We start from the raw sequence: 15471 nt of genomic DNA on the forward strand, positions 1-15471 counted from the left end.
TGCTTTGCTTTGATTGTCTTGTGTTTGGCTTGCTAGTCAAAATTTTGGAGATTTAGGGACAGGGAAATTAGGTTAGGTTAGGTTATATTCACTGGCTTTTAGCAGTGGTGGAAAAAGTATTCACAATATGTTGTTTTTTGCCACCAGGGGTCTCTCATTTAAAACAATAACAAAAGACTGAACAGTGCCATCACTGTTAGTTTGTCTCCTGGTAAGGATTGCATCAGTGTTCATCATGCAAGAGGTTTTTATTGGGAGCCAAAATATCTGCAGAGGTCTCTTTCTCTCTAAAACAAACTAAGTGATCAAACTTCATCTACTGAGAAATATTCACGATTAAAATCATCAAATTTGGAGATACATGATTTTCACTTGACAGGAAATGTATGAAAAATTGTAATCTCAAATGTAACTAGCATGCAGTGCTTTTACATTGAGGTATTGCTACTTCTACCTGAGTTTAATATATATATATATATATATATGTGTGTGTATATATATATGTAGCACCATCAAATGGTTTTGTATTTAAGTATACTGTTTAAAACAAAGATGCCCACACAGCATTTTAAGGAAAAGTCTGACGTCTCCAAGCTCATGATGTTTCTGTGTCTTTGTCCTCTCACTATTTTAATTATCAGTGTCATTCATAGTTACACATACACAGAAAGGAGGCATTCACAGCGGGTTTAAAGAGATGGTATCAGCGATGCCCTTCACAGATACAACATGACCTGGGGGCAGTGCTGAGTCCCATGACATAGCACAACACTAAGACCTCAATGGCATAAGGCTTACGGTTAAAGACAGAGATCCACTTGTTTCTAAACACTTGTTTGTTCAGCGAGCAAACATGAGACCATACACATCTGTGCACATATGTGTGCCATCATTTCTCTTTGTGTTTTAGTGACCTACTGCCTCAGTGACAAAGCCTTCATTTTTTTCCCCCACTTTGTAAGTTTTTTTTTTCATGCGTCATCTGTTCGGAGCCGCTTCTTTTGTTTTGAATGGAGCTATAATATACGTCAAGATCATTTACTAGGCAACTTTCTTTGTTATTTGTCCACTTTTACACAAACATTTCTCACTTTCGCAAGTGTGAACATTCTCCTCCAGCAATTTCTCATTTCCTCTGAGAACCGAGCAGTCGTATGTTTCCTGAGATGGTGAGAAAGTTTGAAACTAATCACAAAGGCATCCAAAAGTCACTGAGTAAACAGCAGTGACACTGCAGCCACTTACTTCAGCATTAGCCAACGGAAACTGGGGAACAGATTGATAAAAGCTGCAGTGACTTTGAATACATGCTTCTGTGTACTCACACGTATGCACAGGCATACACGCAAATGAATGTGCGCACACACAGGCCCTAAAACGTGTCACATTTGATCCCAGGCCACAGCATTGTGTTTCTGAGGGCAGAGTTCTTGCTGCCCAGCTGGGCTTGGGTTTGACCATTGTGTTCAGGAGGTCACATTTGTTGAATTTGGATCAGCTCACTGTCCCTCCTGTGCTCAACCGCTCAGACAGACGATAGTCTCATGGGGCAGGGTCGTTTGGAGCTAGGATGTGCATAACCAGGCCTGTTAAACACACTTTACTACAGGAACCGGTGCACAAAAACACGTACATAAAATGTTTTAGAGCTCATAAAGTAAAATGCGTCATTACGGAGGAAAAGTGGTGCTCGAAAATTAAAGTTTGCTCCTCCGTAAATATTTTTCACCGGCTATTGTATGACAGTTTGTTGGAGAGTTAAATACAGATTGATTGTTGGTAAGATTACGAAAGAAAGCGGTGCGTTTAAATGGTGAGAAGACTGGACTGTTTGGACTCACTACCTGCATTTGTGCTTAAGGTTTCCCCTTCAATGTCCTGTTACAACACCAGTGCACACCCCCCCCCCCCCCCCCCCCTTGTCTGTGAGGGGACTCGGTTGTTAAAAGGGGGCCACTATTGTCTTGTGCGTACGTTTGGGTGCTTCAGTCTGGTGTTTAGATCTCCACTGCTGTGACATATGTTTTGATTTGGTGTGTGCTTACTGGGTCACCGAGCAAGATTTGATACGAACAAATAGTAACTTTAGATGGTCACAAAAACCTAGTAGAGTTTAAATGATACCTGGCTGGTAGCTGTTCCCTCATTGTAATAGTTACCAGCTGTGACAACATGTCTCATGACTTTGTGTGTGTGTTATCATGGCAAACTGTGGTCCTGGTGACACCTATGGTAGCAGGAACTACCACAGAAGCTGTTTATTTTTGCCAGTTGTCTGTCTGTCTGTGGACAGATTTTTGTCAATGCGATTATGTCACAACAGTTCAAACTTTATAGGTGTGTAGCTGAGATCAAAATGAAGGTCGAGCTCGAAGATGGGTGTGGTCCGAGCAAGGGAGGCTGGAATTGTGGTGAAGGAAAAGTGAGTTCCATTTGCACTGTGTCGAAATTTACAAGTTCTTAATTGGGAATTTCAAGTGTAATGGTTTCCGAGGTCAGATTTCCAACTCAGAAAGTCAGAGGAACCACTCCAACCCTGACCTCAAAGCCAATATGGCTGCTCCGGGCATAGTTAGAGCTGTAGTAATTAACTGTTTATCAGCACTTCTGTCTCATTATAACAGTCGTTCACACAGTCCTCTCAACTTCCATCTGTGGACATGTTGCTGCGGTGTATTTATGTGCAAAATACATTGCAATGCTTTGGTGTGAACTGGCATAGCTAACGACAGCTTACCTGTTTTCCAACTTGTTGTGGTGGAACGTGGTCAACTCAAGTGTGACGCCATTACCAGCTACTACCTCCAAATTCTGGAGTAAATGGAGGACAGCAGAAGTAGGAAAGGGGACATTTCCCAGAACCTGTTATAGACTCTGTGCACCAGCTCCACAGGCATGAGTATTTCCTGTCCAATACTATTGGATTAAGTGATTAATCAGGTGTGCGGCACACCTGATTAATCACTTAATCCAATAGTATTGGACAGGAAATACTCATGCCTGTTACAACAGACAAGGGGGGGGGGGGGGGGGGGGGTGTGCACTGGTGTTGTAACAGGACATTGAAGGGGAAACCTTAAGCACAAATGCAGGTAGTGAGTCCAAACAGTCCAGTCTTCTCACCATTTAAACGCACCGCTTTCTTTTGTAATCTTACCAACAATCAATCTGTATTTAACTCTCCAACAAACTGTCATACAATAGCCGGTGAAAAATATTTACGGAGGAGCAAACTTTAATTTAATTTAATTTAATTAGAATTATTGCACATCAAATATTTTCAATATAAGTAATAGTGTGCAGATTTTTTGAGTTGCCTTCTGTGGCAGTTTGAGGGACTCTAAAATCTTGGCATTTCACCAGGGGGCAGTGCCGTATGTCCTGCATTACTCAAACTCATCTAACTAACTCGTCACTTTTTGGATAAGCTAGAAAAACTGTAACCTAAACAGTTTTTTATCAAACTAAGCTTCACCTTAACCCCAAGATTAAACCTACAGGAGACCTCACACCCAACTGTAACTTCAAACAGAGATGATTTTTGATCTTTTTTTGTGATCATTGATTGATGAAGATACACCAGATTGTTGCTCCTGTCACTGCTGGCACGGCTGCAATCACAACTAGACTTTCCTGCAGATGGCTGGGCTCAGCCTTAGAGATAGGGTAAGGAGCTCGGACATCCGGAGGAAGCTCGGAGTAGAGCCGCTGCTCCTTCGCGTCGAAAGCGGTCAGTTGAGGTGGTTCGGGCATCTGATCAGGATGCTTCCTGGGCGCCTCTTGTCGGAGATGTTCCCAGCATGGGCAGAAAAATACAAATTATAATAAACTGTATATGCCTTCATACTTGTAGTGTGTTATTCAGGCTATTTTGACAAATTTTCCAAGCTTTAAAAATAAAACTAGCCCAAACTTTGTCACTCAGTCCAATGTCTCATTTTTATCAAACTTTTTCTTCATTTTTCTTCTTCTCTCTTTCTTCTTTGTACAAATATGCATGCAGATTATTATATAAAGCATAATGTGCCCTCAGAGCACAGACGGAGATGGTCACGGAGCTCATCAAAGTGTGCAGTGTTGTTTTTCGGGATTCCCCTCCATCACCAGTGAAGAAATGAGTGGAGCATGATCATCACCTGCTATTTGCAACAATCCCAACATTTATGATAGTGCCCCTTTCTCCTTAAATGTCACTGTGCTCAGCTCACTGTGGGACGACATTTGGGATTTGGGGGCACTTTGGAGCACCGTAATTGAAACCAAAGAAAAGTAACAGAAACTCAAAGAGAGTTCACATTTTGGATTAGTTTGGAGCACCATTTTGGGGATGAGGAGCCCATATAACTGCTCACATTACACCTGTTTTGAATTCCCTGTTCATTTCAGAATTGTTTTTAAAATTGTATTGCTCACTAAGCATTGCATGGAGTGGTACCTAGCTACTTTACCAAACTGTTCCCATGTTACACTCGAGGCCAAACATCAGAACTGACCACAAGACTCTTATTCAAAACAATATTCCTATCACATAGTCATCCCTAACTACTTTTGATTTGAAGAGTGTGACGTTTTGACTCTGTTTGTGGGCAGTGTTTTTATGTGGTAAAAACAATTTTATTAGATTGTGGTCGCCCCAAGGAAGCTCTAAGGAACCAAATAGGGTGCAACAACAGCTGTCAAAACACACTACTCTCACATATTATAACACTAAAAAGGCATTTGCACTCTCTTTCCCAGAACTATTTCATCTCCTCTGGAGTCATAGTGGCTGTACATGTCACACAGACTGAGGCTTTTAAATAAATCCCTCTACAGTTTTACAGAAGCAGACCCTGCATCAGGAAACCAAGTAACCTGGCAGCTTCATGTAGTCTGGGTTTAAGAGAGAGAGAGAGAGAGAGAGAGACGGGGGTGAGAGACGAGACATGAATTGTTCTCACCAGTCAAAAAGGAAGTGGAAGGGCAGCTTCCTCTCTGTGTAACGCCGGGCACCATGGGACGGAGAGGAGAATCGACGTGTACACAATGGAGAAGGGCTGGGTGGAGGGCAGACAGGAGGCGTTAATGGAGGATGTAAGTGCTGCCTGGATATGAGAGGCTGGATGAGAGAGAGTGAAGTTCAGGGTGACTACAGAGGGGTTGAGATGATGGTTGGAGACAGGCAGGAAATCAAAGGACCACCTCACTTGGGCTCCTGTATATCAGCATTGTGTTGCGTTTCTTTGTGTTGTTTGTTGTTCCCACTTTCCCACAGCTTGACTCATCAACTAAGTGATTTCCTTAATGTTTCCCATTACAGTATGACCCATGCCCTTACTTCAAATGCAAAACAACTTAGGCTGTAGTCCTCTCAGCCTCTTCAGTGATGAATTCAACATATTTCTCCTTGTATAATTAACAAAAAACAGAAGAATGAATAAAATGATGATCCTAGAAGAAATCCATGATTTTGATGCTGCTGGATTGACACTAATATCTGACATTTAGTTTACCGCCAGTGAGATATGAGTGTTAATTCTTAATGGGTTCAACACTGCTGGAGACAGTCACCACAGAGGAATTAGCCTAGATTCATTGTTTAAGACCCTGAAAACATTTTTTCAGTTATCGTTTTACTATGAGTAATATGGCCCCATATGAACACACTATTTTCAACCACAAGGTAGAAAGATTTTGATTATTTAACGTGAGGTTTTTCTGTTTCCCTTTGTGCTCTTCTGTCTGGTTTAAAGTGTTGATGTCAGTAATGCCCCAATCAAAATTAGTTTAGGCACTTTTGCTACAATGGTTAAGAGGAACATTTCTTGAATAAACCAACAGGTGACAAATCATTCAAGTACAGCAGCTTGTATCTGGACAACATTTAACTTCCTCAGGATGTCTGGCACACATTAAACCCAAACCAGTACGTAATCCACGACAATTCCTCACGTCTGTGTTAATGTGAACCCAGTGGATGTGTAGGGAAGTACGCTGGCTGGCAACAGCAAACACACTGCAATGGCCCAAAACATTACCATCAGGAGTAACGTGCTGCAGCTTCAGGAACAATTCCACTTCATAAACAAATACAACAGAAACATACTGCAAATGTAAAAAACGAATGCAGAAAGCCATAATAAGTACATTTTGCAATAAGTACACAAGGGATGTTCTCAAGGCCTCAAGGGGGAGCTCTAAGAGCCCTAGCTTAGTTTTTCGACCTGGGTGATGGAGAGAGACAGATAGAGAGTCTGCTTGTTTTTGCAGTGGTAAAAAACTGGAGTAAAGACACAACATAAAAAGGTATGTATTCTTTTTTACAGTCGGCCTTTGCCTCCGAAAGAGCTGCTCCACATGGTGCTCCCCCTCTGGTTAACCGATGGTTAGCTGAGGCTAAAGAGACTTGCTAAGTGTTCAGCCTGCTCTCACTCCCAAATCGTTTAATACAGCCACTTGTCAGTGACATTGCCATCAGACACTGACGCATAGAGGCACTCTTCACAGCGGTATAGTAGGCACCAGACGATGGCAGTTTGTAACACCACCTAGTGCAACTACCATAATATAAAGAGCGAGAAAGTCCATATAGGGAGGTGAACGGGTCAAACAAACCCCAGACTTTTACCCGAGAGCCTGCTGTTTGTTTCCCATGTGAATTTTAAGCTAAACCATGATGTTTTTTCTAAACCTAGCCATGGACTTTTGTTGCCTCAACCTAAGGAAATAAACCTAAAAACAAAGTGTTTTACCTACGTTGTAAGTTTATTTTGAAAAAGACTGTGAGCATGTAACAAGCAGAAACTATAAGTGTCCTGAAGTTTAATCCTTCAGTACAACCTGTAAACACGTATTAGATTTTTAAGAGTAGTTTTGGGGTGATTTGCTTATTATAAGTCAGATCAAAATATACCTAAAGATGCTTTTGTTTTTGAGTGTTAAATTCCAATTTTTTAGGTTATTACTTGAAGTGGTTTTTTTTTCTTAATTTAACATTGATTGTTGTGAAGAGTGGCACAGAAAGGATCAACCAGAGGGAGGAGGAGCCTTTTTCACTGTAGAAATTTTGACTTCTCACTGCACAGGTGAAGCAAATTTTATTAACGATGACTCAGCTTCCTTAAATGTCCCAGTAATCCAGACCACACAGCCAACATGCACAATGGACCTTTAAGTAGCTCGCCTCAATGTAGAGGAATTGTTTTTTTTAATGTTATCAGTAACACCTATGCTCTTCCTGCTGAAGCATGCCAAAATGTCTGCTGTGAATGAGGTCAGTTGGTTGATCGATGGACGTCTAATAAAAGGCAAGGTAAGGCAGCTGTATTTATAGAGCACTTTTCAAAAGGAAATAATTCAAAGTGCTTTACACAGGCGACATAAATATATAAGAGCGACATTTAGAAACAATAAGTAATAAAAAAAATCAAGATAGTATAAAATTAGATATGCAGGTGAAGTGCAGTTTAATGTGTTGGTGGTTGTTTGCACGGTAATGTGAGTTAATGTGTTCTTTATTCATTATGTTAAACTCTGGGGCAACAGAAACAAGCTATAAAACAATGCTGACATTTTTTCATCTTTTTAGATTGATATGGCGAGCCTGTTAGCAGGTAGCATAAGCTGTTGCTTATTTACACATGCAGCAGATGCAGAGCAGCATTAGTATTGAGTTGGAGCTCTGTTTTGGTCTCCACCAACTCGTAAGGCAAATATTTGGCTCTTAAGCTGCTAAATGCCCCACAATGTTCACCAACTATTCACTAATGCCTCATTTCTACTGCATTGTCTGGCTCAACTCGGCTCAACTCGACTCAACTCACATTTGGTACCAGGTACTTTTCTTGACTATCCAATACCAAACAGAGAACCGTCTGGGCCTTATCAATTGACCACTACCTTGACCATTACTTACACATTTTGGTTGAGTGAATTAAACAATTGCGATCACTATTGACGGTAGCCTGGCTAATTAAAGATGTAGGGTTTGTGCAGTGATGATTCTGTTGATGATTTTAATCAGCTAGACTAGACTAGACTAATCAGCTGTCTGCAATGTTTTAACTCAATTTTCAAGCACTGGCTCAGCTCGCTTGGATCCTCGACTGAGGTGGTACCAAAAAAATGACCAGGTACTGTCCACATTTTTTGCCAATGGACGACCAAAAAAATAACCGTTCCAAGTGAGTTGAGTTGAGACAAGCTGTGCCGGTACCATGCAGTGGAAATGAAGCGTGACTTGGTCTGTCGATAGGTGCCGGACAGGTACCGTACAGTTGGTTTTTAGAGCTTTTTTGCTATGAATGACTGAAAATAAGGCTGATGAGAGCAGTAAGAGTAAATCAAAACAGTAAAGTTGCTAAAAAATACTTCACGGCACCATGAGGGAACTGCACTCATTACTATAAGTGACTCTTTACACATACAAAAAGTGACGTTAGTAAAGGAGTATTACCTAGAACAGATTCAAGATGTGAGAGGAAATTTTTGGTTGCTATAATACAATAAACAATAAACTTTATTACTTATTGGTGCTCAGTACCCTGGCCCTGGGAAGCAGTCAAGTGTCGTCAACAGACTTATACACTTTTGAGGAAACAAAACAAAAGACGGATAAAAGAACCTGGAAGATTTTTAATATAAAAGCAGCATAAAGCAAGTGACTAAGTTCTTGAGAAAATGCAGTGTAAGAGGGACCACTGTGGGTGTGCATATTGCTCAGGACAGGAAGAGCTGCCTGAAGGGTTGGAGGTAGATTTCAGAGGAGGGTAACACCCTCTTTGTCTCTATCAGGGGAACACATGGCCCGACACAGGATGATTTCATGCCTCCAGGTCCCCAAAGTCAGCCAGCCGCCCAACACAATGTTATCTACGGATAGGAGTGCCGGCACACACGGTCAGCCATCCACCAGCAAACACCCACAAGAGTTTCTCACACACGTTCAGTGGGTGAGAGAAATGATTTATTATTTAATGTTGTTTCCTCAACTGAAGCAGAGTCACTCTAACAATGACCAGGACTGATAGGAAGCCGTAAAGCATTGCCAAAGCAAATTGTATACGACAATGAACATGCTAAGCTCCCCCAAAAAATACAAAATGACCATTCATGATTTCATTTAATTTGTCAGATCAGCTGTAAAAGTGCCCCCTTGTCTTTTAATTGTTTGATTTAGAATAATTCCAGTCAAAGGTTCAGCAGGGAGGAAGAGGCTGTATTGAAAGCCTGAATGACCTGTTCGTTACTCTTGGCCCGTGACTGCATGTCGCATATCTGCCGGACCTAAAGAACAATACCGTCCTTTCATTCACTGTTTGTTTTCAGGGATGTATGGTGGCCACATAAACATACATACACCCCTCGTCTGTCTTTAATCATACACATAAAACATATATGCTGGACAAAGTCAATCTGTTCACACACACACATGTACGCACACACACAGCACCCATCTGTCCTCAGGTCTGAGTTAGTTGGTTTTCTTGGTTGAGGGGACTTGTCGATATCCCTCTTCCTGCATTTGTTTTGGCCGCTCCTTCTCCTCGGCTGCACACTGGGATGCTATAACTCCACAGGGGTGACTGGGTGAAAATACGGCATTAAGAATCCATGTTTCCTCGGCTCTCTCCACATCTTGATAGCCTTGTTCCAAGTAGGGCGGAGGAGGAACTAACAGGCTTTTGTTTGCTTTCATTTTGTTAAACCATCAGTTAGTGACTCGGCACAAAGAAACACAGTAATCTTATAAAAACTTTTGGAATAAAAATGTTGATAGAAGCTTTCAGCTACAGTGACCTATACTGGATGTGAGTGAGCCGGTATGCACGATACCAGGACCCTGAGACTGCAGATGTATATCACCAGGACAGGCCTCAATGTACACTCAGTCGTCACTTAATTAAGATCACCTGTACAAGTCAATGCAACAGCTCTGCCATAGAGTTTTTAAAATCAGTTTTTGTTGACATTGTTGGTAACATGTAAATCACTGAGGTCAGAATTAGAGGTCAACTGATCTGGATTTTATCAGCGCCGTTTATCTGGCGTGATTATCTGTGGTTATAAGCCTCACAGATGTGGGTCAGTAGGGCCCTACTGCATCTGCTGGTAGGTTTAGAAGGCCATTATCAGCCCATTCAATGGCTGTTACCATTTTTTTAGGTTTCACTTTCATTGTCCTGAGGTTAAGGTGCCAAAAAGATGCACATGATTTAGAAGAACATCATGGTTTGGTGGTTCTCATGGGACTCAAACCCCTCAACCCATTGACCCCCCCTCTCTATATGGTTTTCTTGCACATGGGATAAGTCCTATGAAAGCCCCGTCTGGCAGAAAGTTTCATTTCATTCCATGATAATGGCCTTCTCAACTTAGGTGTGGCAGGATCCTACTATATCTATAATGCTTGTCACCACTAATAAAAGTCCCTTAAAGACGTATTTCACCAGTGGAAAGATGGTCTTTTCATATACTTTCAAAATTAGTGCAACCCAACCGGAAAAAACAGATAAAAAAAGGCTTTGGCATTTATTTTTGCTCAAGAGGTAAAAAAAAAACCTTACAACTACCAGACCTGCACTGTTCCACAACGGACCAATCACCGCTCCTGCTGGTAATGGTGATGTAATGCAAACATGTCCATTTGACCCAATGGCAGCTGGCTAGACAAATTATCTCATATTACAGTTAAACAGTGAAAACATGTCTCTGAAAACATATGAGGCAAGAAATAGGCAACGCAGAAACAGAATCTTATATTTGATCAGTGCTGCTTACTTTTACTATTTAATCTCAGTGTTTTCAGGAAACAGTATGGTGGCCACTTCCTGTTCAAAAACTCCTGCTATTACAGCTAAACAGTGCACTAAAATGAGGTAATACAGTAACATAATCTTGGTTTATATTCCATGATATTTTGATTGGAGTTTGGTGTGAGTTTGAGAGAGAGAGGGGGGTGGTTCTCTCTCTTGATCCACTTCTATACTCTGTGTCCATGGTGGAGAAATAGGTGACGGCCAATATGAAAATGCATGCAAAGTACAGCCTGTAGTTCGAGCAACAGCCTGAGAGCCAGCGAAAATGCGTTGTCTGACTGAGTTTCACTGGGAGGGGAGCAGAGTCTAGGCACTGGTTAGATTGAGGGAAGTTTACCACAGTTCATTTACACACACTATCCACACTGAGTGAAGAGATAGAATTTATAGCCAACAAAAAAGCAATAACAAGGAAAGAGAGTAAATCTGACCCTAAGGGAAAAGAGCAATGGTTTGATGTTAGAGCTGCAACAATTAGGCCTATATAACCAATTAGTTTTCAACTATTAAATAAGTCGCCAACTAATTTGATAATTGTTCAATTGCCTTGTAATCTTCTTAAGAAAAAAAATTGAATGATCTCTGGTTTCTTCACTTCTATACGACAGTAAACTGAATATCTTTGGGTTGTAGACAAAGCAAGACATTTGAAGACTTCATCTTGGACTTTGGTCAAATATTTACACCATTTTCTGATATTTTATTGACATAACAGCTAATCAGTTACTCAAAAATTAATCAACAGAGTAATCGACAATGAAAATAATCCTCAGATTGTTTGGGATGTTTCTTCAGTGGACAAATTGATGTACATGTTGGGAGTTAAAGGAAATATTTTTGACAAGAATTGGGAAAAGTGGATCATTCACATTAAAGTAGTTGGTCATTGTTATATATTTTATGTGTGCTCATGTTTGCAGGTCTAAAAACCTAATAGGAATTAGTATAAAAGAAAATTGTGTCACTTAGTATACATGTCAAAAAACAAAAACACACCCTGCTGCAGTCTTATTTGCTCTGGTATGCCCAGTAGCTTATGGTGTTGACACACATAATATTGCGTGTGTGACCCATATATGCCCTCGTAAACTCTTCATCATCAATGGCTCCAGTGTGGTGTTTCAGTCAGGGTCACGGATCAGCTGGTAAGAATAGCATCAGTCTAAATCTATAGACAGTGTTGGGAACAGAGTCTTAAGTGACTGAAGTCTAAAATACACAACCAATGAGTGACCATCCCTCACAATCCCTCACCTGTTGCCTCCAAGCTTTGGCACCCTATAATGAGCAAATGGCACCAATAATCATTTGCTGCCTGTCACCACGTGCTCTCGTCTCTGGGTCGGCTTTTCAACAGAGCAGCACTGATTTAATAATAACCTAGTTTAACTGTAAAGATGATGATGAGAGTGAGGACTGATGGTGTTGTATGTTTAAATTAAACACTCGTATAGTTTGTGCCACTTGTTCTGCACCAACCTGAGAGACAGTAGGAAACAGTCTGCCTCTTAAAAGATTTATAAATGCTAACAAATGGATTTATTAATTGTTAAATCAATTATTCATACATTACGGATTAATGTATGAAATACATTTCTAAGAGCAGCATTAAATTTAAAGCAGCTACAAGGTGGTTATGAAGCAGTCTCAATTTAATACTGATGCCTCAATATGACTTACACAGATGGCAAGAATCTATGGTTACATTTCCCAGGCAAGTTTTACAATGTGAAGTACATGGGCCACTTAATAGATTTTTGGAGAATTTTCCTTGGAGAATTTTGACTTTTTATTTTGTGGTTATGGCTGATACTGGAGCAGGATTTGCCAAAAGAAAAAGAAAAGAATATACCAAAGGAGAATTGCAGGATTTAAAAGGATTCAAAGCAGATCCCGAATTGGCCCTCTTTCTCCTAGACAGGCATGTAAATAATATGATTATGTAATATGAAATATCTCAAGAACACCTTAAGGGAATCCCTACAGATTTTGCACACATTTCCGGTTTGACTTAACGCTGCAGTAGGTAGAAAGCCTGAAAACGGTTGATTTTTGAGTCTCATCTGAGTTAGGTTTCGTTCGTCTCCGCCCTGAGCCCCTCCTACCAGACGAGCACGCAAGTATTTTATCCTACTTGGTTCTATTTCTCCCTCTCTGGGAGCTTTGGCTCTCCCTCACCGCGCAGCAGCCCTCCTCATCCCTCCCTCGCGGACCCGCACATACCCCCGAGGCTCGGCTCTCCCTCTCCGCGGAGAGCCCTCGGCTCTGCTCCCACGGCCGACCCTCGTGCCCTCCGGCCAGGCCCGGCCCCACCTCACCCTTCCCCTCCCTCCGGGGCTCCGGGGAACCGAGTTCTGTCTTCCTTTTTTTGGGTTGTTTAGCCATGTAGGCAGTTGCTGTGCTGGAATAGCTATTTTCTGGAAGTCTGCCTCAACAACATGCCATTGCTGTGGACCATTCCTGTCAGTGACGTCAGCGTAGTTTGTGCTGACGTATACCAATGACTATGTGCGCTCAACATAAACAACTTTGAGTTTCTCTCCTCCTTTTATTGTCATATCAGTTGTCATGAGTTAGAGGGTGTTCATGAGTTCATGATAACTGTTCAGGAGCACATGTCCATCAAGCCTGGCTTCCTTTGGACACGGGTGAGGCAGGGCTGAAATGGGTTTGTGTCAGTCGTGAGCAGAATAGCAGGCAGGGGTCAGGCTGTTGGGTGGGCGGGGTGGGTTACACTAATGCATACTGGCAGTGTGGGCTTTTTCCATCACTCAAGTACACATGCACTACCTTCACACAGTCGCACACATAAACACACAGTTGTCTCCCTTCTCTTGATCTCTACGTTACACACACACACACACATTCAGACCTCATCCTGGCACCGCCGAGAAGCTGTAAGTGATGAGATTAAGTGAAGTCGTGGAACATTGCTTTTTTTTTTTTATTACAAATTACTTCACGCTGTTATTCTGCGTGAATGGTGTTCCACTTCTAAATCCACCCTGATGAGCAGCACAATGGAAACGTCAGAGTAGACTTTAAACTGAGGAAGGCTACGTAATTAGGAATTAGCAACAGCTTTCCATCCCTTCAAACACTCCATTAAATGGTGTCGCTGACTGAGAGGCCTGAGGGGATGTTAGGTGCTCCGTGGGCTTTTGTTTAAGGAAACTCAGAAATCACAGGAAATTCTTACAGACGACTGCAGACCTTTTTAGGATGCTAAAGGAAAGAAGGTGTTTTAGCGTTTGTCCCTGACACAGTTTTCACAAAGAGGCTCTGTCTTGTCAGAGCAATAAAGACCAAAAGATAACCAGATTAAATGTTTTTGCAGCAATACAGCAGAGATGAGGTGGTAGCGTCACAGCTCCTGGCCTTAGATCTGGTAAGGTTTGTCATGAGATACTGACTGGTTTGGTCTCTAATGCTATTTATGCATGCTAAAACATTTGCTCTGCTCCATGGTCAAAGGCGCAGTTGTTGGAGAGGAGAATTTAGCCATTCAGATCGCACATTAAGCCATGACATCTGAAAAGATCAAGAATAAGGGGTATCTTTGATTTGCCGAGAGCATTAATCAGTGTTCCCTAAACTGACATCATCACGAAATAAATAGTTTGGGGTTTCATTTGGGACGAAACACTTAATCACTGTCTTGCTTAGAGTTAAATAAGAAGTCCGACACCACTCTCATGTATGTTCATAAATTTATAGCTGGGAGCCGATTAGGTTAGCTTAGCATAAAGACTAGAAACAGGTTGAAACAGCTCGCATGGCTCTGATACAAGGTGAAAAAACAACAACAAGCTTTTGAGTCAAACGATGAAATACATCCTTGGTCCATGCTGGCCAGAAGATGGCCGTTCAAAAATAAAACCATTTCCTGATATTAGTGGCAGCTCAGTCACCAGAGGAAAATGTTGGCATTGTGCGTCTCTGCAAACCACGAATATGTTGCATTTGTACGTTTCATGCGTATCATATCAACACTTCTAAAGTGAGGTAGTATATGAGCTGATAATGTCATAGGGAGTCATGCCAAGCTGCAGACCACCATTTGAGAACAACAAACAACAAAACTGGTTGTTTTTTTTAGCATTTAAGACACCAAACATGAGTGTTTTTTAGCAACCTGCTGCTGTTTTCCCCTGGGGATTAGGGTTAGAGTCATTACTCAAAGTAATGACACATACATAATCAGTCAGACTCACTGGCTCACCAGAGCAGTGGCTTTATGGTAGATTCATCCAGTTTGTTTGACAAGTTCATCTCTAAAGCAGCTGTCATACTACATGAGAGGAGATCCTGAAATCAATTTTCAGGCAACCTGACGGCACAACAGCACTAACACATCCCAACAAAGGGAATACAGCAACTTCTCTTCACTGTTAAGCAAGAGGCATTCTCAGAACCTATCGACTGTATTCAGCGTCTGACTTCGGCGATACAGCCTCTGGGGCCAGACCCCGATTTTTTGGCATTCCGGTTTGATTTTGGCGGAGGAGGCTAATTTCCGTTTCCGACTTCCGTTTATATATAAGTAATTATGCTGAACCATTGCAATGGATTCAGAGTGTACAGTGACGCCAATTATGTTCACCACACGGAGCGTTTAACCTGGCAACAACTGCAGCCGGCTCAAACGTGATTGGTCAATATCACGCGGACTACA

Source organism: Epinephelus moara, chromosome 7 (genome assembly GCF_006386435.1).
Source record: "Epinephelus moara isolate mb chromosome 7, YSFRI_EMoa_1.0, whole genome shotgun sequence".
In the NCBI taxonomy this organism is placed as follows: Eukaryota; Metazoa; Chordata; class Actinopteri; order Perciformes; family Serranidae; genus Epinephelus; species Epinephelus moara.